Source organism: Aphelocoma coerulescens, chromosome 3, assembly GCF_041296385.1.
Source record: "Aphelocoma coerulescens isolate FSJ_1873_10779 chromosome 3, UR_Acoe_1.0, whole genome shotgun sequence".
NCBI classification, from domain to species: domain Eukaryota; kingdom Metazoa; phylum Chordata; class Aves; order Passeriformes; family Corvidae; genus Aphelocoma; species Aphelocoma coerulescens.
Genome location: NC_091016.1, coordinates 7562272 through 7589512, shown reverse-complemented (window position 1 = coordinate 7589512; position 27241 = coordinate 7562272). Strand labels below are relative to the sequence as shown.

General features: G+C 43.8%; 1 long non-coding RNA gene across 1 annotated transcript; it reads right to left on the bottom strand.

Annotated features, from left to right (window-relative positions):
- Nucleotides 1–1993: 1993 nt before the first annotated feature.
- Nucleotides 1994–22938, bottom strand: LOC138107592 (uncharacterized). Its single transcript, XR_011149628.1, has 3 exons — nt 22654–22938; nt 7067–7114; nt 1994–6614 (listed from the first exon to the last, which is right to left on the bottom strand). It is a non-coding gene; the product is annotated as an uncharacterized lncRNA (long non-coding RNA).
- Between the last annotated feature and the right edge of the window lie 4303 nt (nt 22939–27241).

Genomic DNA, 27241 nt, shown 5'->3' with positions numbered 1-27241 from the left:
CTGCTTACACCCTGAGAAGATGGGACCAGGCCTCATGACAGTCTGTCCTTGCTGCCTTTGTCACTTCAATTCCAAAGACTGTGTATACATTTCTTCAGCATTAAACCTGAGAGGCAAGATATGTTGTCCTGTAAGTCACATCGTTCAAGATATAAATCCATTTACAGAATTTCTAGGGCTTCTTCCTTTGCTCTTATCTCCAGAGAAGATTAAAAAATTTACAGCTAAACAGAGTGAATTTGAAGACCGTAACAGTATGGGACTTTAAATATTGATTTTGTTATTAGTGGAACGTTACAGCACAAAGCATTTACTGTGTGCAGAGTGAGGATAGACGGACATCCTCGAGAGCAGCTAACGCCCTGGAACCTTACAGGATAACTTTTAAAGGCATTCACTAAACAAGGAGCATAGAAATTATCTGGGTGAATACATTTAAGCTACTGGAAATGATTGGCAAATGATTGACTCTTGCAAGGGCCATCTTTTAACCAAGAGCAAACTCTACCTGCACTTGGGTGGAAAATGAACGGAGCAGATTGCCACTAAAGGAAGCACTGCCTTCCCAGCCAGAGGCTGAGTGTGATAAAAAGGATGTTTAGACACATCATAGCGACAAGTCCGTGTTTTTAAAATTTTTGTGAGCTGATACAAATCAAGGAGCCTTGAGGGAAGCGATCAAGTACTAAGCAATTCAATATCAAAGATAAGAACAAATAAAAGTATCTCACAAATCACAATTATGAGGACAGGCTTTCTCCAAGATTCATTCTAATTTTCAAAGACTCAATATATAGTATATATTAAACATTATTTATGCGTTCCTTGAGACTCCTAATCGAGGAAAGAAATCCTCGATTTCTTAATTCTTAAGCTAATAAATAAGGTAGTTTCTTTCCATATCAGAAGCATTTCAGAAAATTAATTCTGTATCTCTGAAAAGGTCATTTCTTCAAGGATGAGTGGCAGGTGCCATAAACTTACTTGTATGTCTGTTCAGCTCAAGTGAACATAAAGCAAATCAATTCAGTGTGGTCAAGTGTAATTACCTGCCAGAGCAGGATCCATCGCTTGCGTTTATTATTAACAATGCCACAGACACACCAAATTCAACAGCAATTTTGATCAGTGTGAGGTCATACACTGCTCTTCCTTCCTAAGTGCTTCCTTCTCCTGGAGTTTATAATATGATTATTACAGTATAATAATTTTATTAGTATTTGTACTGTGATAGCAATTAACTTCCAGTTATGAATGAACAAATTATGAGTTCCAGGACTAAATTAGCAGGATTAAGTTTTAGCTGAAGGGGAAAAAGCCTGTATTTTTCTAAGATGTGCATGTGTTTCTAGGAGCTGGAAGTGCTCACGTCACTTTGGGGCCTTAGCCTAACTTTCTTTCCATCGCCTTGAAATATATCTTAATACATACAGAATACACATATTGTGGGTGAACAGTTTCACTAAGTTCTGATCACCTGTGGTTATAAAAGACTTCAGCACTTACTGCTATGCTCTAAGTGTCATTTCAAGGACCTAAAACTTGCACCACAACAACTTCTGGATGAATATGTTGTTTGGTAAAAAAATCTTTACTTTTAAAATAGGTTTTTGTCATTCTTTCATGAAAAGTTAATAGAAAATGACGTACTTCCCAATAAGCTCCTTGCTATGCTAGGAGCTCATTAACATTTTTCTGGATTGGGTTTTCTCCCCCCTTTCTTGTATGATATAGTTTGGGGAATCCTGGATATTTTAACCCAGATGTTTTTTAGTCTCTTCAGTAAACTGAGAACAATGAATGCTTGTAAATGGGCTATGTATTCAATACTAAAATCAATTCAATATATATTTATGTTCCTATATGATGTTTATAAAACTCTGAGACAAAAGAGAAAGGTTATAGATTATAAAATTATTGATGGAAACCATCCAAAAACCTTCAGCCAAATTAGGCTAATATTTACAATATACACACAACAGTCAATCATGAAGTTAGGAAGGAACTGATCATTCCAGGAGAACACCGAGCATCAAGTACAGATGAATTGCCTCCTAGCCTTCAGCACATCTCTGTGGTTACACGGTGATGCTTATGTCAGTTTTATTTTTGGATGTGATGGCAAAAGTGTTCTGGTACAGTCAATTGAAAATTATGATTTAATAAGAAGAAAACCAATTAGAAATAAAGATAACTCACAAAGACAGAAACGTTACACAACAGAGTTAACAAATTGAGAAGGCTGACCTCGTTGGAGTCATTGCTAAACCTCCCCAGCAGGCAAATTTAACTGTGTGCATCAGACTAAAGTTTCCCTGAGGCCCTTCCAGAGCATCAGAAACTACCATGATTCCCAAGGCGTTCTCTAATCATGTAACTTGCCCAGGTGCTATTCAGTGTAAGAGCTGTTTAAAGAACAAAGGATATAATTCTATACAATGCAGAATGCCATTTGTCTTATTTTGTAGGGTTCCTGCTGAAGTCCTGGCTCTCGAGGTAGTGCAGTCAAAATCAATTCACACCTCCATTCATCGTGCCTTGGGGATGAATGGATGCAGCCTGTGTGTCACATCCATAAGAGCTGCTTCCATTATTCCCCAATCCCCCCAAAACAAGTATAATTCAATTGATTTTCTCTATCCTTCCGAGAAGGTTACAAAGGACAAAGCTGTGCAAAATGAAAGAGAGCAGCACCCTCCTGGCAGAGCTCCAAAAGCAGCAGGAGTGGGGAGAAGCTTGAGTTAACAGAGGATGCTCATACACAGGAGTCTCTGAAACATGGGGGCTGTAAAGATCTGTCTTCCTAAAATTCTGGCAACTGTGATGCCAAAGGAAGATGCTTTTAGTTTTGCAGTCTTTGCCCAGTTACAACAATGCTGACTTCCTTTACTTACATGTTTTTATAATTTGACACAATGCATAGTGAACTTTTTCACAAATCACTTTCTTATTTTGCTCAGCATGAGATGCTCCTAAAGTACAAGGCGCTCTTGCAAGACCCCAGGATCCTCCTGTTTTTACCAGCTTACTGGAAACAATGAACATTTTCTGTAATATAATTTTGCCATCAGATCTAATGGGTACACCAGAAAATATCAAGCTATGGGGAAAACACCATGATTATTTTTATTTTTACTTTTGATTTTTATTTTTCTATCAAGAGTACCCAAATGAAATGCTTAGTTTCATAGGCTGGATTCAAACATGTTTTGTTTTGTTCTTTATTTAAAATGTAATACTATTGCTCTTTGGGGAATAAAGCCCCAAACCAAACACAACTTGCTGTTCTAAATCATGTTTCACTTTAGATCTCAACATTTACCACATATGGGACAAACCACCGTTTTTGTTCTGATCTACATGACAGGCTGTCATCAGAATATGAATACATCCACATGGACCTAATCGACTGTATGTACAAGGACTACATGTTCCCAAAAATTCTGCTTATTCAGTCACAATATAAAAACAGAAAAGAAAGAGTCATTGCCTGCCTTTCACAAAGTTTTATGTAAGCTGTTACAAAGTTGCTGACGCTTTTCAGATATATAAAGCATTTCATACATATAGTGAGCAACAAGAGGCAGAAATACATTGACCCAGGAATGTATAGACTGAACAACTTCACCAGAACAACAGTATGGACTTCATGAACCATTTCTGTGATGGATCCTTTTAACTCTTCAGTGCCAGGATCTACAAGGTTTAAGGGATTTCACCTGCAATGCCTATAGGTAAACTTATTCTTATATACCTTGAACTCAGTTAAAAAATCTCAAAAAAATTTAGCTCACATCATTTTAGGTCTTATAACATCAGCTGAAGACAACACTGGCCTCCTATTTAGCTTCTTAGGTTGGACTTGATCTCCAAGGTCTTTTCCAGCCTAGTTGATTCTGTGATTCCGATTCTTCCTTTAAAAGCAGCTTTATGCTGTGGCCAAAGTTTTGGTCTGGTAAGCACCTATGGATTTAGTGTTTTCAAGTTTTGTGACCTAAATTAGAAGCCACAATATGCCTCAGTATGCATTTCTGGGTTTCCTTTTGCCCTTCTGAAAGCGTTATTCATACAGGAACAAAATGCCTTGGAATTGCTGAGAAAAAACCCTACCAATAGCTCATCAGGCACATAGGCTGATATCCCTCTGACATTTAATTCCTGTCTCCCTGTTATTCCTTTGTGAAATCAGCACACACTCAAATTAAATTAGACCTGAAAATCTCCTAGTCTGAAAAGTGAAGAGAGCACAAATGCTCCAGGCTCAGGATGTCCCTCTCCTGCTCAGGAAAAGACCCAAAGAAGCATATGGAGGGTGCACTGGTATTGGAAGCCAAAACTCAGCCTCCTCATTTTCCATATTTGTTTCAAAGCTTTTCCTAATCTATATTTCTGCAAATATTTTTTCTAACAGAAACTCCAGCTTGGGGGAGTGTGTGAAAAGATGATATAACGTTTCACAGGTGTTAGCAAAATAATTTTACAGATGACATTGGTAAGAAACCAAATGTTTCTTTGATGTTTTGATGAGTTCCTATCTCCATATTTTTCCAGCAGAGGCAGGACTCTCATTATTTCGGTATCATCCATCTGGATTTTAAAAACACTGAGTTAAACATTTTCTAACCTTTCAAAGAAGAAAAAGAAAAGAGGAGCTGAAAAAAGAAAAGAGAGCCGGAGCTCTCCTATGAAAGAGCTCTAGTAACAAGTCAGAGGCACAGTCATCCAAACCATGGAGAGGGGAGGAGAGAGGTGTTACCACAGGGACCCTTCCTAAAGACCTCCCAGAACAACTTGAGCTCTTCAGACAGACAACATGCAGTGAGACAAGGGCTAAGTTCACAACTACTTACATATTTTATATTGAGTCATAATTAGCTGCAGTATATATACTTCACTTGAAACCAGCCATGAATAGATGAGCAAGTGCCAGGGAGTGCCATCTGCTCCCTAAGCCATAATTAACTGCCTGATTACGAAATACATATATATTTATCGAATTAGTTTTAATAGCCCTGCTTTAGCTGGCTCTGCTCCAAAAATCAGGTGAAAAGGCACGTCCTACTGCTCGGTGGAGAGAGGCTGGAGACATGGAAACTTCTCACAGGGGGCTCCTCCAGAGGCCAGCATGGCTCCAGGGGGAGGGCAGGAAGGGTGAGAAGGGACACCCAAAACAGGGAGCTGCTGCCCACCAGAAGGTTTTACAGGACAACACCTGGAGAATTGCTAAGCCAGCCCCTCTCTGCCTGTGCCAGCGTGGGCCATGATGCAAAACTTGTCTTGGGTCTCGTGCTACTGCAGGTGATGATCAGATGGTAAGAAACCAGGATGATGAGCACACAGACAGGCATAGCCGTGCCCCACCACTATGAGGGGACACCAACCAAATGCTGCTTCTTCAGACAGAGACCACTGATTATTTGAGCCCATATAATTCTACTGGCAACATGGTCCAGAAATACTTTCTATGGAGATTGGGATACTTTACCAATTAATTCAGGGGAAAAAAAATTTCTCTTAATATGTATTTTTTCCCAGTTCTCTCTGCAGTATAACCAGTGTTGCACCCACTGTTAATTTCTGGGTGAGAAGCATTTAGGCTTTGCCACAGGTCAGATTTTATCATAAATTCCACATTTTGATTGGATCTCCAACATTTCCTGCAGCATAAATACATTTAGGGCCAGATTTTAAAAGCATTTCACATGCCAAAGGGTACATTTGACATCGATTTCCAGGGAAGCCAGGAATCTAAATGCATCAAAATCCAGTCGTTCAGCCCAGCCCCACTGAATCATTCTCTGTTTCCAAGGCCTACAGACTAGCTCAATTTTGACTTCAGATTAGGAAGACCTATCATTTAGTAAGCATGGGACTTCTCACAACAACCCACCCATGGAAAATCTCCACAGAAGGAATAAAAAGGATGGCCTGCAGCTTCTCCATCCCTCATTACATATTTTGTGATTTTGCAGGACCTATCTGTCAGGTTCTCTCCTGCACACTAACAGCTCACATTATTTACATCTCCTGTGGATATCTATTTTAGACCCTGTGCTTCCTTCCTGGAAGCAGAGAGGTTGATCCATGAGTTAGGATAATAATGTGAAGCCCCCACAAGATGCACTTCTAGGGCTCAGGGCTCCCCTGCACATATATTGAATCAGACCTTTGGTAATTGGAGTTTATTCCCACAGGGGAACACCCATACATTGGGCCAGGCTGCTGCAGCAGCTTGTAGACTTTCCACTGCCTTACCTTTCCACAGCTGGGATTCCTGCTCAGCTCTGCTTCCCCCCCCATATATTACAGCTGCCTTTGCACCACCACGCTGATGCCATCAGACCCATCAAGTGCTCCTGTGTCATTTATACAAGAGAAAAGTCCATCATCCCAGACAATGATTTCACCAAATCCATCAAAGCCTGGTAAATGAAGTGTGACAGACCCATTCTCACTTAATGCCCGTGGTGGTGCCAGGTGACAGCAGTGATGCTGATGTGGCTGTCCCACAGCAGAGCAGGTACATTAATTTAGTGACATACTCCTGTCTCTATTCTTCGGCTTTCTCCACTGCCCCCACGGGGTAGCTAGCTGTGGATGCCATTTCTTCCAGCCTGCAGGGTTAAAAAAAAAATCCTCAGAAATCCCTTTATTTCAGCAGATGGGCTGAGATCCCCCGGGCCCCAGAGAGCCGTGTCTTTGCATGTTGGTGAGAAGGCGGAAAAACTCTGCCTGCAGTTCCCTTGTGTTTCTAGGGAGCTGCAGGCTCCTTGCAGGTCTGGAAGAAGTATTATTGCTCTGGCACTGTGATTACAAGCTGCACAAAGCTGCTATATTGCAAGTGATGAGTGGGAGGAGGAGGAGATCACAGCTCTTTTTTGGAGGAGATGAAGGGATGTAATTTTTCAAAAGGGACCAATAAACTGAGACATCTCCCCTTAGAGCCTGTTTCTTGAACACTGCTCACAGCCTCTCTCAGCCTCGTAACAAGACAACAACAGATTAAATAAGAGAATACAAATTTCTGTTGTTCAAGTAAATAACCTGAAACAAGCTTAATTCTTACCTCTCTCAGAGAATGCACCGGCAGTCAGCTAAGCAAGATAGTTTTATCCTACAAGATTAAGACATTTAGCAAGTTAAAAAAAGTTAATTACAGAAAATCCATACCATCACCCTGGGCCTGTGTCTCTGCTGAGAAACATGCAGGCCCCTTCCCTTCAGCTGCAAGCATCCTGTTCCCCATTCTTATCGTTATTCATGAAATTAGAATCCCTTTCTGTAAGAACATTACCCAGAGCAACTTTACTGCTCTATTAGAGCATTGCTTCTGCCAGTCCCTACACCTGAATCCTGATGGTCTCTCTCCAGAAAAGCACTTCTGTATATCCTTCTGTAGCTGAGGGAACATCATCTTTGTGGCTTCCTGGGAACATCTCCCACACTGGGATTCACCAGTGCACTGTCAAATCAGGGCCTACTACTTATCTGTCCAATTAACAGCATTGGGCTCCTTAATTATAAGCAAACACAGGCAGAAATTTTACGCCATTTGTTGGAGAAATTTTGTACTTTCTGTGACAACAGTTATCAAGATTTTCTTAAAAATACACACATATATATACACACACATCAATTATTAAAATCACGTTCCGTTTGCAAAAATGATTTTCTGTCCCCATGATATCAGAGGTTACAATTTATAGGATCAAAGATACAGGGGTTTCACCCTGAACTTGTATTAGAGAGGGACGTTCAAGTGACAGACCCACTTTTCGCAGTCATCTTGAATAAAATGGAAGAAAATTCCTCGGCATGGCACAGGAAGGACCCCCTGTTAATTTACACTTTATCAGAGACTTCAATTATGCTGGCCACTGAAGCATGCAGGACTCACATGCTTTTTGCTGCTGCCTCTATAAATGGGCAGAGCCAAAGCTCCGTGTCCCCACGAGCCCAGCAGCCAAAGCTCCGTGTTCCCATGGTCCCAGCAGCCAAAGCTCCGTGTCCCCGTGGTCCCAGCAGCCAAAGCTCTGTGGTCCCCATGAGCCCAGCAGCCAAAGCTCCGTGGTCCCATGGTCCCAGCAGCCAAAGCTCCGTGTCCCCGTGGTCCCAGCAGCCAAAGCTCCGTGTCCCCACAAGCCCAACAGCCAAAGCTCTGTGGTCCCCACGAGCCCAACAGCCAAAGCTCCATGTTCCCACGAGCCCAACAGCCAAAGCTCCGCATTCCTGTGGTCCCAGCAGCCAAAGCTCTGTGTTCCCGTGGTCCCAGCAGCCAAAGCTCTGCATCCCTGCAAGCCCAGCAGCCAAAGCTCTGTGGTCCCCATGAGCCCAGCAGCCAAAGCTCCGTGGTCCCATGGTCCCAGCAGCCAAAGCTCCGTGGTCCCCATGAGCCCAGCAGCCAAAGCTCCGTGGTCCCATGGTCCCAGCAGCCAAAGCTCTGTGTCCCCACAAGCCCAGAAGCCAAAGCTCTGTGTTCCCATGGGCCCAGCAGCCAAGCTTTTTGCGGGTGTGCAAAATGCTCAGGACTCCCTCTGCACACCCTGGCGTTGAGTTGCTTTGCTTTCTCTGCCAGAGTGGATGGAATCCTCTCCACCATTCATTTGACACATGGCCTGTGAACAACCACGTGTTGTACAAAGCCACTTTACCTTTAGAAAGGCCAGAAATTCCTCAGAGTGCTGACCAGAGCAAGCATTCCTATTTGCCTCTTTTGAAACAGATCTAAGCATGCATTTGCTTAGGGAGGAAACCCAACCCTCCTTTACACACACCTTAAATACCCAGATAAAAGACTTCCTCCCCAATGAGGTTTTTTACTGAAAATAATCTCTAAGTTTAATTTTCGCATTCTAAGCTTCATTTTCACTTCTCTAAATGCAAACGACCAGAAAGGGTAGAACCACCAATATTTACATAACCACTGTAACAACAGGCTAACAATACATTAACTACAACAATCTCTGAGGTTCACCATCCTCACAAAGAGCTCACTGTGATGGCAAGAGCAGACACCATTTCCCTTCTCACTTGCTGAAGCACCTTCATCGAGCAAAACACGCCATCCAACTCTCCCACCACAGGCCAGCCCTGGGGTGATTTTCAGTCGGCTTTTTGTCACCTCCTTAATCCCAAACCTGGCTTCTTGACAGTGAGCAATGAAAGCCTAGAGTGCTCAGAGAGCTCTCCTAGCAAGAGTCCTTCCTTAGTCAAAAACCTGATGACAGTGTGATGCCTTAACCTGTCAACACCCCTGACACCAACCACTTTTCTCATTGATTGAGCACTTCTCTGGCAAGTCTTAACCAGGGGCAAGCAGCTCTCATCTGTGTGCAGTGGGCACTGCAATAAGGCTTAGTAAAAAGCAGGAGATGTTAAATAAGTTTGGTGCAGTTTTTTATTCCCTGAACCTATTAATGAGCCACAGTTAAAGCTTGAGACATTCTCTGGAGCAAAACGGACGAACCAAGGAAGGTTCAGTTGCTTGAAGCTGTGTGGACGTGAGGGCATCACACAATATGCTATAGACAGCAGACTCTTGCTGGGAAGCTGTGGTCATCCCTAAAACTCTGAGGTAAGGGCTAAAACTAGAAATGACTGATGAAAATTAATTGCCCTTCCTCCACAGTCATAAACAGCTCTCACTTGCTCAAGGAAAAGACCAGGTGGGTACAGGAGCCCTGGTGCCACTAAAGCTCAGTACCACACAAGTTCCTTTTAGACCTTTTGAAAGTGGCTCGAGGCTCAGCAGGAGGAAGAGAAAAGTATGTTTGAGGGTGGGAAGCCACATGCCCTACTGCTGGGCAATTCCATCAGTGCTACCACGGCAATAAAACCGGGAGCACAGCAGTAAGAATTAGCTGAGATTTGTGTCTGTAGCAAGTGAAAAGCTTTGCCTGAAGACCCTATTTTATAGAACTGTAGGTCTTAGCTTTTCTTCTCACTTCAACTGGCCTCCCTCTGTGCTGCTCTGAGCACATGCCTCCATACTTGGCTATTATTATTCCTATAAAGCTGTTAGGAACCCTTTCACATGGGAAATGGTGAAAGCACATCATAATTCCCACCTAAATTTAGAAACTTGAGGTAAAACCAAACCAAAACCCCTAACACACATGTCCAAGAAGGAGCGTTAGGGGGAAAAAAAAAAATCCAGCCAAACCTACAGGGCAAAGGTGTACCCAGATCCACACATGTCAAATTAAGAGCTTTTTTAATGAAAGTAATGATTTTGAATTTTCATCATCCCATAAAAGAAGAGGGAAAAAGCAGACTGTGGAGCCTCAGTACTGAGTGACAGCCTGGGAGAAGTCACCTTCAGTCACCAGGCCAGTTACCTTTTGCTCCAACAGGAGAGAAAGGTTTGACATATTTTGAAGGACAGATTATGCTGCAGATACAACCTTCCTATTCACAGTAAAAAGGAAGCCAAGACATTCATATACACCTTTGGTCCCCTGAGGTTTTCCTGGATAATAATGGAAATGAAGGATTTTTACTCAAACAGGATTTGTTTATGGTTTCATCTGTAGACAGCCAAAGGATTTTACTCATTCAGTAAAAAGCACCATTCACCCAGGATAGTTTGTACACTGAGTTTCTACCAAATTACACATACTCCTTTCAAAAATAAAGTTATTTCAGCTATCCCCATAAAAAATGTGATATCAGCTCTCAAACAACCTCTATTTGATATTTATGCTTGGACCACTGCAACTTGCTTATTCTAAATCCTAGTTTAATGAAAACTGTCAGTAATTCCCAAGATACAGATGACAAACGGATGAGCAACACTTCCCTCTACAACAGCAACAAAGAATTTTGCCGAGTTGGGAACTTCAAGGGAGGGCTTTTAATACGAGTATTTGAACAGGATTAAAGGCCAAGGTCTTTCTCACACACCTTCAAGTCTGGAGGTACAGGATCCATACCCTTCCTGCTCAAAGAGGGTGTCTGTGTGTCACATGGGCAGGTTGTATATTTTAAAAGCCAGGGTCCCTTTTGTTCTTAGATAATGAAATTTGTTTCTTTAGACTAGTTATTATTAAAACAAGTTCTTCATAGAATTGAGGGCTGGAGACAATTTCAGGAAAAGCACAGCATTCTTGTTGGGTGTAGAAAGGGCACAGGCTGTAGAGCAGCCTTCTGCACTACGTTATCTTCTCATCAAATCTATAAACCAAGGGACTGTATTATAGAAAAGAATTGTTTGAGAAAGGGTTACACCTCAGGAAACTCAGCTGTGTTACTCAGAAAGTTCCATGTTGGCTTCAGAGTGGATTTTGTGCAGGAATCCTGCTGTTCTGCACAAAAAAGGGTCACATTAGGAAAAACATACAAAAATCTCTAACAATATTGAGCATTTAGTCTTTCACTGTTTCAAAGGGGAGAGATCTCTTGTTCCTGCTGATGAGTTGTCCTCCCTGTCCCAAAACTCAGCTGCCCCCAGCTTGTGGCTATGTAGGAATGCTGCTGTAAGGGCAGCCATGAGTACTGACACACTGCAACACAGTGCTGGGGCTTCACTCTCCTTCCCAGCACAGACAACATGCTGGTCTCTAGATCTAGTGGGAAGTTTCCCAGTCACATGGGTTTCCCCTCTGAAAAACTGCACTCAACAGAAATAAACTCTGGGAAATAATTGGGGAATTTATTTTATTGGAGTCACTTTAATCTTAACATCAAAACAACCTGATGGAGTAAAAGAGCTGCAATAAATTGAAAACACTGTGAGTTTTGCCTTTGCAAAACCTCTTCATCTTCATCTTTCTTTGCCTTCCTCCAGGGCAAAAGAGGAGGTCAACATCTATGAATTTCTTCAAGGAGAGAAATTCTTTTCTCAGCCCTCTCTTAATGCAATCACATTGCCAAAGCTACAGGTTAAATGAGTTCAGTGACCTGTCTAATCACAAGGTATAACTTACAGAAGAGGTGACTACTCCACACTGCATCCATAAATGCAGAACCTGATTCCTCTCTGCCACCGAGACAAATGCTGTTTTGTGTCTCTTCTTACCCATGAAACAGCTACATTCTGAGCCCCACGGAGGCAGCAGCCAGAGCGCCTCCTAAAGCCTGTGCAAAGGTGGAGGCATTGTCCCTTTGGGTCTGCCCCTCACCAGCCTGCACCAGCTCTGTCACTGTAGCCCAAAATTCCTGGCTTAGCCCTAATAGCTTAGTTAAGGTGACCACACAAGCCACTTTCTCACAGTGCAAAAAATGCTTCCCACAGTAAATGTAGAAAGTGAAAACACAAAACAGGTAAGGCTTGAACACGATGCAGCCTCTAGACCAGAAAGCCCTGGCTTGCCAGGAACACGGACAGCACACACCAGTACACACACCTTGCTTCTCCCACCACTTCTGAGCACAGCATCAGGTATGGAAGAAAGGCAGAAAAAAAGAACAAAGGTGGGGAAAAGCAGTTATTTTGGGAAGTAGAGCTTGCATTTCACCTATGCTCATCCAGCAGCATATGCTGTTCACTGGGAACAGCTTTGCCAGGAGACAGCTGAGCCAGCTCCTAAACACTGTCTTTAATTTCTAAAGTGGTCCCCATGAGCCAGGACAGCTGTACAGTTAATTCTTCTCCATAAACCATTCCCATGTCCATGCACATGATGCTGCCCTGCAGTTGGAGTTGAGTGGCTACCTGTGATTTATTACTGTCCCTCAGAGGGCAAAGCCCAGTGCAGGCACAGAGATTACCCAGCACATCCAATGTGGGCAAGGGACACTGAGCCCAGCCTGCAAACAGCTCCCGAACACCCCAAGGCTGGACTGCTTGAAACTGCAGTTGTGGAGGATGATCTCTTAAACTGCTTCCACAAGGACTGTCCCCTCTCAGCACTGAAACCCAGCATACAGCATCTCTGGGCTTCATCCACATGACTCCAGCCAGGCTGTGTATTTCTGCCCATGCACTCACAGCTGGAATTGAATCTTTATCCACGAAAGGCATTTTTGGGTTCTTTCTGGCCTTTGAGAAAGGCACCATCTCACAGTGCCTCTGCAGTCAGAGAGCGCTGGCAGAGGCAGGCACATCTTTCTGCTCTTCTCTGGCTCACAGCAAGGCAGATCAAGGGACTCAAAACCTCAGGAAGAGGTCTTGTAGTCTGTGGCTGGGAGAATTGGAGTCAAAAGCAGCCTTTCACTTGTCAAATTAGATCTCCCTGTGATGCTATCAAGCATTATGGCTCCTGAAGAAAGAATGGAGGTGTGGTGACATGCACGGACCCAATATGTTTATTTTCACATAGAAATGGAAAAGAGAAGACAGATTTCTTAATTCCCATTATTTTAAACCATTTTGAAGACCAGAAAAAAGCTCTACCCCTCTTTTGAAGGACAAACACACCACCTCCACAATTTCTTGCTCCAAGGTGCAGCCCTCTGGTGATGTACACCTTGTTTGGGAATTGCCCTGCCGGGGCGGATGGTCCTGTTGTGGTTTCTTTTATCAGCAAATAACACCACCCACAAACAATATCCCTTTAAACAGTCCTAAGGTTACCAAAACAAAGTCTACAAAACAAATGCTACACCAGAATTATGACTGGCCCAGATGGGTTTAACCTACTCAAAAGCAATAGTCTGTAATTTTATTGCTCCTTGGCAATTACACCCCAGTAAGGACAAGTCACCACCTCCATCCTCTGCCCCAGCTCTCCCCCCTTGCCCCCCAGGTGCAGCAGGATTAGGAAGTACCACACAACTCCTGCTCTCCCCATGCCCAGGCACTCTGGTACTGTCCCTCTGGGCCATCCCATGTTTTCACCTTCTGGGCTCACCCTCACCCTTCTTCCCCTCCTCACCCGAGCATGAGGAAAGTAAATACCTCTTACAATCAGTTTACTGCACAGAGGGTGCTCTCTCACCCTTATCTTGATCTTTGGAGATGGATCTGTCTGCCATCTCCAAAGAACTCAGCCCCAGGCAGGTTTTGGGCATGGAAAATGCCAGGTCAGACATGAAGAGCTACAAAGAACAGTGAAGTCCAGGGCAGAGACAGGTAACTCCCGCATAAGTCAGACAATAGCAAGCTTAGCTACTTCTTACATGAAATAATAAATATTGGAAGGAAGTGTGCTTGTTTGACCAAATGTTGTCATTTTGCAGTTGATTTAAGAGCACCAAATTGAATTTGAAAATGCTACTATGAGAAAGGTTAAAAAAATAAATAAATTTTAGTAGATATAGCCTTAGGGGCTATTTCAATTTTCTCTGGGCCAGCTTGCTCACTCCTCAGAGTCAATGTAGATCAAAAGAATAATTTATAAGCTTTAATGAGAATATTGATTTGTAAGGTTCCTTCTCTTCCTGTAAGAAGGGAGGGGGAAGGAGCCCTGCAGGCTGTGGCCAGAGCCTTGTTGGAGGCTATAAACCTTCCTGGGACACAGAGAGCCCACGCTGAGATAGGGAAGGTGCTCGATGAAGCACAGACCCTGCTCCTAGCAAGGATAGACACCAGTGTTTCCAAACAACTCACCATCTAATTTGTACTTATGCAAAAGAGCCATCCCATAACACAAATCATCGAGCAATTAACATGCAACACTTCAGCACAACTCTCCGTTGCTTGTTGTTGAACAATCTTCAATGCCATTAATGAGAGCTAATTAAATCAATCAAGTCACCGCCGCACTCAAACACGACCGCAGCTACTGAAGCGGTATCAGATCGGGAGCGCTTTCTCAGGCACTGTAAGTATCAAGATGCACATTTATCATGCTGTCCTTCCAGCATACATCTGCTCTCACTGCTGCCTGTTTCATTTATCATATGTTGTCACCATCCCTACCCCCAATACGTCTAGGTGTCAATTAATTCTTCCCCGTGCGGCTCAAGTGCATTGCATGGAATAATCTCTGTCTTAATATCCATCCAAGAGCTGTCCTTACCCAGGAGCAGCAGCGCTCAGCCACATCCCCTAAATTACGTGGCTGTGACCGTAACCTCTCTCTATTGCAAGTTATTAAGCCCCCAAACCACCTCCACACACTCAGGTAATTTTCAAGGGAAGCAGAGGAGATTTGGGCTTCTTTCTCCCTCTCTTCCCCCAGGCTTGACAGGATATTTGCAATGCAATTCACCAAAATAAACTTTTCTGAAAAGAATTTCCAGGAAAACCCCTCGAGTGGATAATTGCTGTGGACCTTCAAAATGCTTTTTATGATTGATGAATATTCAAATAACAGATTTATCTCCATAGGCAATGGCATTTCTGTTACACCAGCAGCCCATGTGCCTCCTGCTCCATTACCATGAGCATGCAGGAGAAGGAAAGTCTTTTTCTAAACAGGAGCATCGTCTCTCATTATATTATAACATTTGGTCTCTATTTTTCTATGTTTCTGCTCTGTCTGGCTAACTCTCCTTTTTATTTACAAATCAGCTATATTAATGTGCTTTAATTTCAACACTGGTTGTTTATTTTAGAGATGAATCAGTTGGCAAAGGGAAGAAACCCTGCCTGAACAGAAAGCAGCACCAACTCCAACACCATATATACACTTGTCCTTATTCAATAGCAGACTTAAAATTAGTGGGTTTTTGACTTCACAGACATACATTGTGGCATTTTTAATGTTTTAATTATAAAAATACTGACTTGCAGGTCAGAGAGGGAGCAGTTAACTAATGCAGTGTTAATTTCTTGCCAGCCTGTGGCCATGGAAGTGCATCCCCTGCCCTGTCACCATGGAGAAGAGAGGTGGGGCAAAGCCCCTGCACGTTTCCCAGAAAAAAGGATGTGGAGGAAACGCATGCATGGAAGCGGAGTCCCTGGGAAGAGCCACACTGAGAATCTGTGTGGAATCTCAGCCCGAAACAAAAACAGTTACAAAAAGAACACCTCATTAGAGGTAACAGCAATGGGTCACAAGCCAGAAATTTCCACAAGGGTCGTAAATGTCCAGATGAATTTGCAGGTGGCTTTATCCTGGCTCTGCATCCACATAAGGAGTAAAGGGCATGTAAATAACCCTTATGGCTTGATTTCTCCAAACCTGGCACTCTGGGGAAAAAAAAGCAAAGTAATGCTCCAAATAAACTGCCTTACACTGGCTTGAGACAGACTCGGGCTGAACAGGGAATCAGTTCTTATCCCTCTGTGCAAAAGGCTTTCAGAGCCTCTGAACACAGCCAGGAATAATAATTTGGGTCATTATTATTAATTATTGTAGCTGTATGCAAGCTCCCAGCAGAGATGAATGCCTGGGGTCCCTTTTCACCCATCATCCGACTGTAGAAGGACCCAAGAGATGAAATCAAAGCTTTCTATGTCAGAAGAGATGACAGCATATCATTAGGCATTACCATACAGGAAAGCAACCAGCATTTTCAGTCCCTGTGACCTCTCTGGGTACAAAGAGCAAGAGGGTTTTTTCTTTCCTTCTTCCATACCCAATTCCTTCCACCACTGAGCACACAAAGTTAAAGGTGCTGCAGAAGAGACAAGCAGGGCATTTCCCTGCTTTAAGCATTGCTACTCACAGAGCAGCAGCCAAGCTTGCCCTAGGAAAACATTCAGGAGAGCTGATCATGAAGCAGAAAAGTCTGCAAGAAAAGGTGGAAATCTCAATATATTTGCAATATTTGCTTATTCTGGTTTTTGCATATTGACACTCTCCTTCCTATGTCTAAAAGAATGAATTTTTTGCCAAACTCCCATTTTCTATAGCGAGAGTCATATGGGGAACAAAGCCTCACTCCTTGTGGTGATGATCACAGAGACCTGACATCCAAATCCCAAGTTCCACGTAATGCTACATCTCACAGAGAAACTTCAGTTCTGACCCCACCACATCAGTTTGCTCATCTGATACATCCCTGCATCTCTGTGTTCTCTGCAGCAATTTTAAGGCCACGACAGACTTGTTCATTGAATAAATACATTTGACTGCACAGGTCTCTCCAAGTACAGAGAGGATCAATGAAATTCTTTCCTGAGAGGAAGGAGTTTGATGAAATTCTTGGTTTAATCCCCCTAATATCATTTAGTCGAGTAAATTTGTGTGACTAAAAGGATTTGGTCAGTTGAAGGCATTTCATCAGGCGCATACACATAATTCTAGTGACAAAGTGACTTTTTGTCAACAAAATACTTCCTGGCACACGTACAGAAGTTTGTTTAGCAGTGAATGAGTACACAGTAAAGGCAGGAATCAGATCATGAAGATTATGCTGTTATAAAGAGACAAGAAGGAGAGAAAAATTATCTGTTTGGTGCCAGACTTTGGGAAGTAGTTTACATGGCAGCATCAGCTTCCTGTGGGCCTTTACCATTGGCATAAATCAAATCACTGACACAAAGCCACGGTCACATTGCACAGGGGTTTCGCTTCCTACTCTGCTTCTGATCCTGCAGTCAGTAGATCTGTTTAATGTGTTAATTGCAAACTCCTCTGGTCTTTATCCAACATTTCTTCTGTTTATTAGCGTGTCTGGCATCAGAAACACGCGAATAAGGCAATGGAATTCTTTTGCCTTTTGCGTAGCATCATGTTTTCATCTAGGCAGCTTTGAAAAAGCACCAGCAGTCGAACCTTAGCCTAAACTCTGAAAACCTGTGGATATTGCAAGAAAAATCCCTCTGGGCAGAGTGTCTGGGGCCCAGGAGCCATAGAATCATAGAATGGTTTGGATTGGTAGGGGCCTTTAAAGGCCCTCTAGTCCAACCCCCTTCCACTAGATCAGGCTGGTCAGAGCCTTGTGCAGCCTGGCACTGAATGTTTCCAGGGATGGGGTGTCTTACAGAAAACAGGCTGAGGTCTATGGCCAGGACAGGTCAGGGCAGAGAGCTGGGTGCTGTATCAAGCAATTCAGAAGTACAGGGGAAAGAAGATAAAGCAGGGAGGGAGGACACAGGTGCTCAGTTCCAAGGAAGTGGAGATGCAAGGGGCAATATGCAGGAGCAAGGAAAGGAGTTTCCTACAGCGAAAATGGAGGGCACAAAAATAAAAACATGCAAAAGAAGCAGTGAAGTTAACAGCAGAGAACAGAGCTATTAAACATCACCTGTCTTCACAGATGCAGGCAGGCAGAGGAAGGAGGAAATCTCAGAGCAGATTTATTTATTTGGTGGAAGTGCTTTTGATTTCCCAGCTGTGCAAGAGCACCAGCAGGAACCTCCAACTGGGGAGAGGCCGGGCAGTGCATGTTTGTCACATGCCTTAGGGTGGAGCAGCTTCTCCTGAGCCTTCAGGGTGCTACGGAAACTTTTTCCTTTCCTGATCCTGAAGTCAACAGAGAAGCAAGGGAGAGAGATCCAGAGTGCTGCAGTCAAGAAAGCACTTTTCATAGATCAGAAACCTCATTTGCGACATGAAAGGACATGAGGTTCCTACAGGACTTAGGAGCTGAGTTTTGCCTGCCTCGTGCTGAGGCCTGCTGTGTCCCCAGCACTTGCCATTTCCTCCTATGCCTCACAGTGCCACACAGCAGCTGTCACTCACTGACCCATCTCTTCCAGCACACCCTCTCTTCAAGTTACCGCATAAAGTTATGCACTGCTACATTAATTCTGAAGCCTTTGAGCTGTACTTGAGAGTTTGCAAGGGGAGCTGAAGTCTTCTGATAGGAGGAGCTTAACCAAGAAACCCTGGTTTTCACATCTGGCAAGCAGGGTTTACATATCTGGGTAAGTATCATCCAGGAGAGAAATTAAATTAGTCACATCCTTCTTCCTCCACAGCAGCACTTCAGCTGAAGCTGTAATGAAGAAAAATCTCACAAACTAGCCACTGGCAACCAGAATCATTTGTCTGCTATCGATCCAGAGTGTGATTTAATGGGGTGGAAAAGCAGGCACAAGTCCCTCTCTAGGTTAGGGAAACCTCACCTCGTCCTTATGGGTTCCGCTGGCCCTATCCTGCTTCCATGCCACCCTTGTGCATCCCCAGCTCAAGCCCTGCATTTCACCTCCAGGTGCCCTGAGAGGGTGTCTATACTCACGAGAGAGGAAAGTCCTCAGGACTTGTGAGAAGGGGAGATTGTTCAGTTCTGTGCTCAGCTGCTGAACCCAAAAGCCCACAGGTTTAATCTCAGTCTGCCACAAAATGCGAAGAGATTCAGAATTCGTCAGGCAATTTTTGCAGACTCTCACACCCAAACATTTGCTTTGGAAAAGGGTTTGCTCTTGCTCTGCTTGCTGACATTTGCATCTCTACACCAATAATTGAAAGCTGCAGCCTCACCACAAAACACCTTGAAATTTATGACTATTGTCATCAACAGGAACTGCAAAATTAAAACCCAAGACCCTCCCTCCCATCAGTTTTTCCATCCACAAGCCCAGCTCTGCCTAAATCATGCAAAAGCCATAAAAAAGAGCCGCATCTACCAACCCATAAATCCGAGCTGTCCTGTCTCCCCAGCCTAATGCCAAGTGATAAAGATGCCCCAGAGTTTATGTGGCTGCCACAGCCCCCCTCCTCCCCCCTTTGTTGATTGTATACATAAATAAAACCACAATGATCTCATTTGAGTCCCTTAACCAGCAAAAGCAGGAGCTGGGAGCCCCAGCCAGTCTAGCTGGAGCGACTCACAGTGATTTTTGATTGAGGCTGACTATTAGCGGATACAATTAAGATGCCGCTTCAGTTTAAAGATGAATCGGCCATGCAGCGACAAATTGTGAATGCTTATTGCTGCCATGCTGAGGCAGGTAATCAGGGAATGAAGTTGTAATTGTGGCACCTCTTGTTTTCCTCCTGCTGGAGCACAGAACGTGAGATTCAATTTAACAAACAATTTGCCACACGGCTCATCCCTGCTGGGTGGGAAAGCAAGGCTTGCTGGCGAGGCTTCCTTTGAGTTCTGCTCCTTTTTAAACCTGTTATAAGCAAAACTGGCACTTGCTTTAACCTTTGCACCACAGCAGAAAGGAAGAGGAGAAGCCCAGGAGTATTGCTGATGGCACATTTGAGAACATATCTTGAGCTTCTTCCAGAGATGATAGAAAAAGAAACCCCAAAACCATACTGGAAACATACTGGAAAGCCCCAGAAACACACTGGAAAGTATCATCATTCTTTTGTTGCTTTTTAGGCCTTTCTGAGCTTCTCTGGAGAAACCAGAGGGCAGCTGGGCCAGCATGCTGGAATAGCAAATACCAATGTGGGCAAGTGGGGAGGGATTTATAGATGCCAAGAGCTGCTCCGTTGCTGTAGGAGATTCAAGTTACAGCCCCTAGATGATCTTTAAGCCAATTATTCTCCTTTTTACCCCAAAGGGAGGGAAGGACCAATTGAAGCAGCAGCTCCTCAGCAGCTGGCTTTCATCCTGCTGCAAGGGAAAGAGTGCAGAGATGCTCTGCAGGGCTCAAGGGGTTGGCGTTCAAGGGACTCCAAAAAGACTTCCAATTAGAACGAGAGGTTTCCTGGACCAGACTCACAGAGCAGAGCTTTCTTAGCTTTGTTTACCTCTCTTTGGAATCTATCCTTGCATACAACCACGGTCTCCAAGTTTCTAGTTCAAACCTGGCTTCTCCAATACGGCCAGTTCCATGGAGGAGTTACAGCCAGCCCTTACAAACTCCTCCTGCTTCACTGTTGTTAGTGATTCATAACCAAGCAACTTATTTAAACCCCCAAATCTCAGCAATTTTATTAGGTTTCTTTAAGGCTAAACATGTATTTACATGTTTTGAAATCTCAGAGCCAACCAGGACCAGCTGCTCTTGTTACTTTAGGATGTACACATTAGCATCACCTTTTTCGTCAAAGGGAAGATAAAGAAAGTTGTCTTCCAATTGCTAGTCTGACCTAGGAAATGAGGGCATCAGCTGTCACAGAGAGGCTCCTCTTTTTATCAGTTTGTAAGTGGCTCAGGTTTTCCTCCTCACAAACCTACAGGAATCATAGAAATCAGAGAGCACACGGGAATGTTTAGTCATTGGTAACTGCAGAGGCTCTGATGGAAACCTTATCGAAAAGAAAAATAATAGAAAAGAGCATCTTCTATATTCCTTATTTTTTTTTCCTCTAAGTACTGCTGGTCATGGTCTGCAGAGAAGATATTTTCTTGCCTACAAGCAAGAAACATGGATCCAGCATCAGCTGGATCCTGCTCTTCACCCCTTATCAGCCTTGGAAAAGCCCCAAGGCAGTCAACAGCACAATTTGATGGTACTTCAGGCAGGTGGAAATCAAAGGAGTGAAAAACTCATCTAATTAAAGTTTAGTGTTTGGACAGAGGCATGAGCTGTGTGCTCTAACAAAGCAGGAAGCAGAGAAGCACAAATGTTTTGCAATTTGTATGTGAGCAGTGCTGGGTACTTAGGGGAGGACGAGGGTGATTTTCTTTTAAGGCAATGATCTGCACTTTGGGAATGCTCCTCTCCAACATCTCCCAGGCAGCAGCCAGCCTGGCCTTATTGCAGAGCTTTCCCTTGACTAAATGTCTTGCAAGAGACCAAGCACTGGCCCAGATGTGGTATCCATTACAGGGATCTGTACCACATCTGAGACAAGATGGTGCCTCCTTATCAATTCTTATTAAATAGCCACCATTGCACTACGAGGTTTCGTTTGTTGCCCTGCTGTTACAAAAAACCAAGACTAAACTTACTCTTAAGTAGCTATCTCGCCTCTCCCAGCTGATAATTAACACATCTGACTCTTTTAGAAAAGTTATCCATGGGTTTCCATTTAAAGGAGCACAGAACAAAGAGCAAGGCAGTGTTTGGACCCACCCCAGTGCATATATTGAATGTAAAGCTTTTGGGCTGTTCAAATGAGTGTTTCAGGTGTGCTGATTTTGGTCACCTTGAGGCGGCCCCACAGCTGAAGCCCTGAACAGAGAGGGTACTGCAGAAAAGGTTTCTGGAGTTATTTAGCAGCTGGATAAGGAAAGGAATAGCAGGTGCTTGGTTTGTAACCCCTGCCTGCCCCTTGACAGCAGGAGCTGCTCCCTGGGAAAAGCTTGGGAGCTGTAGGTTTAGATCAGCAGGAAGGGTACAGACATGGAATTCATAATGTCTCCTTCAGGCTGCCCCAGGCACCTAATTCAGGTGCAGATTACAAGAAAAAGAGGCCTCTGTGTCCCAGAAGGCACCCCTCTTTGATACCCCGAGTTGGCTAGAGACAGACATGGCAAATATCCTTCCTTTCTGACACAGGCAGGTCATGTTCAGTGCTCTGCCGTACAGCTGGGCAGGGAAATCAGGCAGAGCAAGGTCGAACGGCTCACCTTGCAAATGCTGGCATGAATACTTAATCTCTCTCCTGTGAGCAGTCTCACCAGCTTCAATACAGCTGTAGATATTTAATCAAGAAGAGAAAAGATCTTTAACCCACTGCCTGTCTCCAAAGGCACTTGGGGGTGGGAGACAGAGAGCACAGTCCCTCACCTGAGCCACCCCCACCTGCAGCAGCCTCCTGCAGCACAACTCCAGCACCAACCTGAGCATCACCACCACAATGTTTTCAGTTACACAAAGCCCTGGCAGAGTCGAGTCTTTCTGCTTTTAACACACAGAAGGTTGCAGTCACATTTCGTGGCAAACCACTCCTATTATCCCAAGCCCCAGACACAGCAGTTAATGTTCTCCAATTCAATAAACTGTCAATTCTACCACCACACAGGGAAAAATGCTAAAAAAAACCCTCAAAACAACCTCACACAATAAAAAAGACAAAAAAGCTCCCTTACCCCTTTGGGCTTGCTCCTTGCAACATGGGTAAGTTTCCCGGCCCTGAAGAAATGCCACACTTCTCCCAGCCAAGGAAGAACTCACAGGCACCCCAGCCTGAGGCCACTACAGATTGGGCAGCGCTAAATCCATCCCCACCTCCAGTTCCCCCAGCCTCGGCCAGCTGCTGAGTGATTTAGGAACCCCTCCTCTTCTCCCTCCTCTTCATTCTTCTCCTCCTCCTCATCATCATCATCAGTGAGTGGGAGCAGACACTCGTGCAGCCTTCAGAGGTACCACCCCAAACCAGCCCTTGCTTCTGAAAGCAGCAGCTGTCCTCTTTAAGGACACCCACCTGTGCTGCCCCTTCAAGACACGGAGAGGGCTCCAGGGCTGAGCTTCCAAAAGGCTGTTGAGAACCACTAAAAATGGTATTTGTGCCTTAGTTAGAGCTGAGGAAAAGCAATTCCTAAGTCAAGCTGCTCAAGTTCGTCACATCATGGAAACACAAGCCCTGCTGAATCATAATCCACTGGTTTTATCTTCTTGGGGCAGGAGACAAAGTTATACAGAAAATGTTGTCTACAGACATCTCTATTTGGAAACAAATGCATATGTTACTGCACTAAATTGTCTCAGCTAAAGGAGATGGAAATTAGATCATTTAAAAGCAGAGAGCTCTCCCGTATTGTTTCAGCAGAATCATCTCTTTTACATAGCCAGGCAAGGGGCTCATTCTGGGGGAAAACAAACACATCTTTTATGATTATGGCCATTCAAAGCTGTTTCTTGCACTCTAAATTGTTGCACATGAAGGATCAATGGCGTTCCCAGAAGATGATTTAATTAAAAACACCTCCTTTTTCAAGTTGAGATCTGCAAAACCTCTCCAAATGGCTGATGGATGATTTGCTATTACCTTGCCTGCTTTCTTTTTAATACTTTTTTTCAGAATTTTAATTGCTGTCATTTGAGGATTATTGATTACCTGTAATTGCTCCTTTTCTCAGGCATCTCCCTAGTCATCTCCAGCTAAGTGATCTCTGCAAAAGACAAAAGCAGAGTGTTTCAGAACCTAATGTTTTTCCTTAGCTGTTAAGCTTGATACCTGGACGGTGCATCTGCCTGAACTTTGAAAGTGGTTCAGCCTGAAAATTCCTTTTCCTCAAGAAAAGACACTAAAAGCACCGAAAAACCTTTTTATACACCAGTCACATTAAACAGAAACTAGACCAATGAAGTCTTTAAAGCACAGGACACTCCTGAGAGCAAAGAAAAATCCCCTCCTGCCTTCCAGAGCAGGCACTCACTTCACATTGATGCCATTCCCACAGCTCACAGGCACTGAGGGATCCAAGGCACAGCCACCAGATCCAGAGGAACTGGACCAAAGGGGATTTTATTTTTTAAGCTCCTAATTCTGTCTGCACCGAACAGCCCATTAGACAAAAAAGTTTGCTCAATTTACCAGTGCTCAGCTCACAAGCTGCTGAGAGCTTGGACTTGGTTCTGGATTCTGCAGGAGCTGGAGACACACAGCTGTTTCCCACCCCCTTGTCTTATTTACAATCCAAATTCCATGGAAATGTTTAAAACATGCAACAGAATCACCCAGTGCAAAGCTCATTTTCCTCCTTGGGTCTTTTTATTTGCATTTCAGGTACATTTAAAAGCTCACATTTCAAAACACAGCGTCAAATGTGCTGTTACACAAGGGAGCATCAAGTGCAACAAGCATGAAGCTGGCCTGGCCTTTGCTGCAGGTTTAAGGTAATGCTTTCAGTTTAGTCTGAGAATTACGATCTCAGACTACAGCAGAGGATCCTGTTAGAGTTGATCTGATAATTCTGGTGTACCTTGGTATAAAGATAGCCTGATTAAACAAAAAACCCACCCTGCATCATTAATTTCACAGCAATTATTTTTAGAAACTGATCATCAGCTAAGTGGGAGTTCATTACCAGATTTTGTCTAGAAATAAGTTTCAGATAGTGAGTGCCTGCCCACAAGATTTAAATAACAAAAACTATGAAACGTGTTGGTAGAAATTTGAGAAATTATTTCCTTTAATTTTTTTCCCAGCACGCCCTGACACTGAGCTCCAGCCCAGCGGGAAAACAACACCATGCTCAGCTCTGCCCTGGCCCCGCCACTGCAACCAGGTACCACTGTGCCATGGGACATCCCTCTTCCCTCTGCCCTGGGAAAATTGGAGACAAGAAGCTGGAGCAGTCAGGGGCTGCAGAAGCTTTGGCCCCAGCACCCTGCAATGAGCTCACAGACCCAGCAAACCTTCCCATGGCATAACCACGTGGCAGACCACTTGTAAAGGATACTGCTGGAAATGGAAAGGAAAGTGTAGCAGGCAGCAGGGAGACATATGAAGGGAATCTTGGATATCTAATCTGGTTGGAAAAGACAGCTTGGGTAGGCAACTAATTGGGAGCCATGGGAAAAGCTTTCCCGGCTGCACTCAGCAAGCAGCTCAGGGAGGAAGGAGCTACAGGTTTTCTGCAAGAAAAAGCTGACTGTTAAACTGAGTACAGTACTGATGGTAAATGCATTTCATCACCAAATTATATATCTATAAAAAAAAGTACAACAGAGAAAAAGAAAAAGAAAATATGTGTGAAGCTTTCTGGGCCTTTTTTCACTCTTCTAGGGAAAATTTTCTTCCAGTACACCAGCAGATACAGCACAGGTGGGAATGTTTTCACCTAAATAATTGCCAGTAGGCTGAAGCAATTCATTTTCTTATATTTTTTTCAATAAAAAAGAAATTAAATACTGACACTTACTTAGTAAAAGGGATGGCCTGGACAATGGTTTTGTTTTGTAACAGTGTGTTGGTTTTTTTTCATAATACACGTGAAAACAATTCTGACAGTTCTGCATCCTGAAAAAGAGTTGTTTATTCTGTATAAAAAGATAAAGTTTAACCATTAAATTTCTGGGGTGACCTTCATTAATAAATCTCTGCTCTGCATTGAGCAGCAGACACTCTTAAGGCACGTGCTAGCAACTTCAGCTGCCTTTACTCTTGAGTGCTTTAGTCCCACAAAGGAAGACGGACATCAAAACCAGGGAAAAAAGATCATGAAAGAAAGGAAGAGGTTCTTCTGGGTACAGAAGTCAACTTAAAAAGCTGGACCATCCAGTCAGTGCCAGTCATGCATTTAACAACTGCAGGGACTTAAAGAATTAAGTGGGGACAGATCCCACTTATTTTCACAATAAAGCAACATTTGGAAAGCTGTAACAGAGCAAAATGTGGCATAGAAATAGAGGGGCAAAGAGCAGGGTTGGAAGAAAGCAACAGACGATTTCACGGTGGACTCCATCTCGAAGGCTTAATGTAAATATTATCCCTGTCCAGGTGGGGGAAGTTTCTTGCAGTGCTTTGGCAAATCATATTTTTTTCCTTGTTGTCATCAAAATATGTTTCAAAGGATTTTTTTTCACGTGATTCCAACTCCAAAGTCTGGCTTGAACCCTGCTTCTTTGGAAGGAAATCAAACTTTTCTTCTGCCTTCAGTCAGGCCAGTGTTGGGCTGAAGGGGAAGTGGATGGACAGTGAGTAGGTGTACTGTGTACAGCTGTGTATTGACAGCAGAGAAGATAAAAGTCACTCCTGTGACTGCCATTAGGGACTTAGGGAAGCTTGAGATGGTCCCACAAGCAGGGACAGGGAGGGCCTTCTTCACATTATCTCATGGGCCCATATTAAGAGGCAGACACAGAGCCGTTGGTGTCTTCTCCCCAGTAACAAGTGATAGGACAAAGGGAAATGGCTAGAAGTTGCACCAGGGGATCTTTAGATTGGATATTAGGGAAGATTTCTTCACTGAAATGGTTAAGCATTGACACAGGCTGCCCAGAGAAGGGGTGGAGTCACCAGCCCGGAGGTATTTAAAAGCCACGTCGATGCGGTGCCTGGAGTATGAGTTCATGGTGAGCCTGGCTGTGCTGGGTAATGGTTGGATCTTAGGTTTCCAACCGAAATGATTCTGTGACTGTGTAAGTAAGAAGAGTGATGCAGAGCACTCTCACTGGAAAGCTGGCTGTACCAGACAGGCATCTGCATTTGATGCATTAATTCAATGATGTGAATGTGAAACCCATCCCTGGTGTAACGCAGTTAAAGCAAGGGCACGTGTTGGACCACCTGACTAAGCAATGTGGAAGCACATTCACTGCTAACTGAAGTAATACATCAAACCTGGACTTATTTCACCAACATCCTGGAAAAAAATCACCTTGTGGGATGGGAGAGCAGCCACTAGGTGGGATAACAGCCTAGCAGGCAATGTGCCTGGGCAATGCCTGCACCCAGCCTTGGGCCAACGTGGCTCGCAGGGGTCCCACAAATGAAGCCCTGCACTCTGTGTCAAACCTGCCTTGGCCAGGGAGCAGGTTTAGGAGACCACGACATGTCTTGAAATATTCATATATGTCCTCTATAATTGCTCAGTTCACATTCTAGCGTTTTTATAGCTGTACTATTGCATAGTTCCATAACTGAACTTGCCACATTTTCGAACATCCTAACAGGGCTGTTTCAGAGCTCGAGCAAGAACTGTAATACCACAGTACAAGAAATGGACAAAA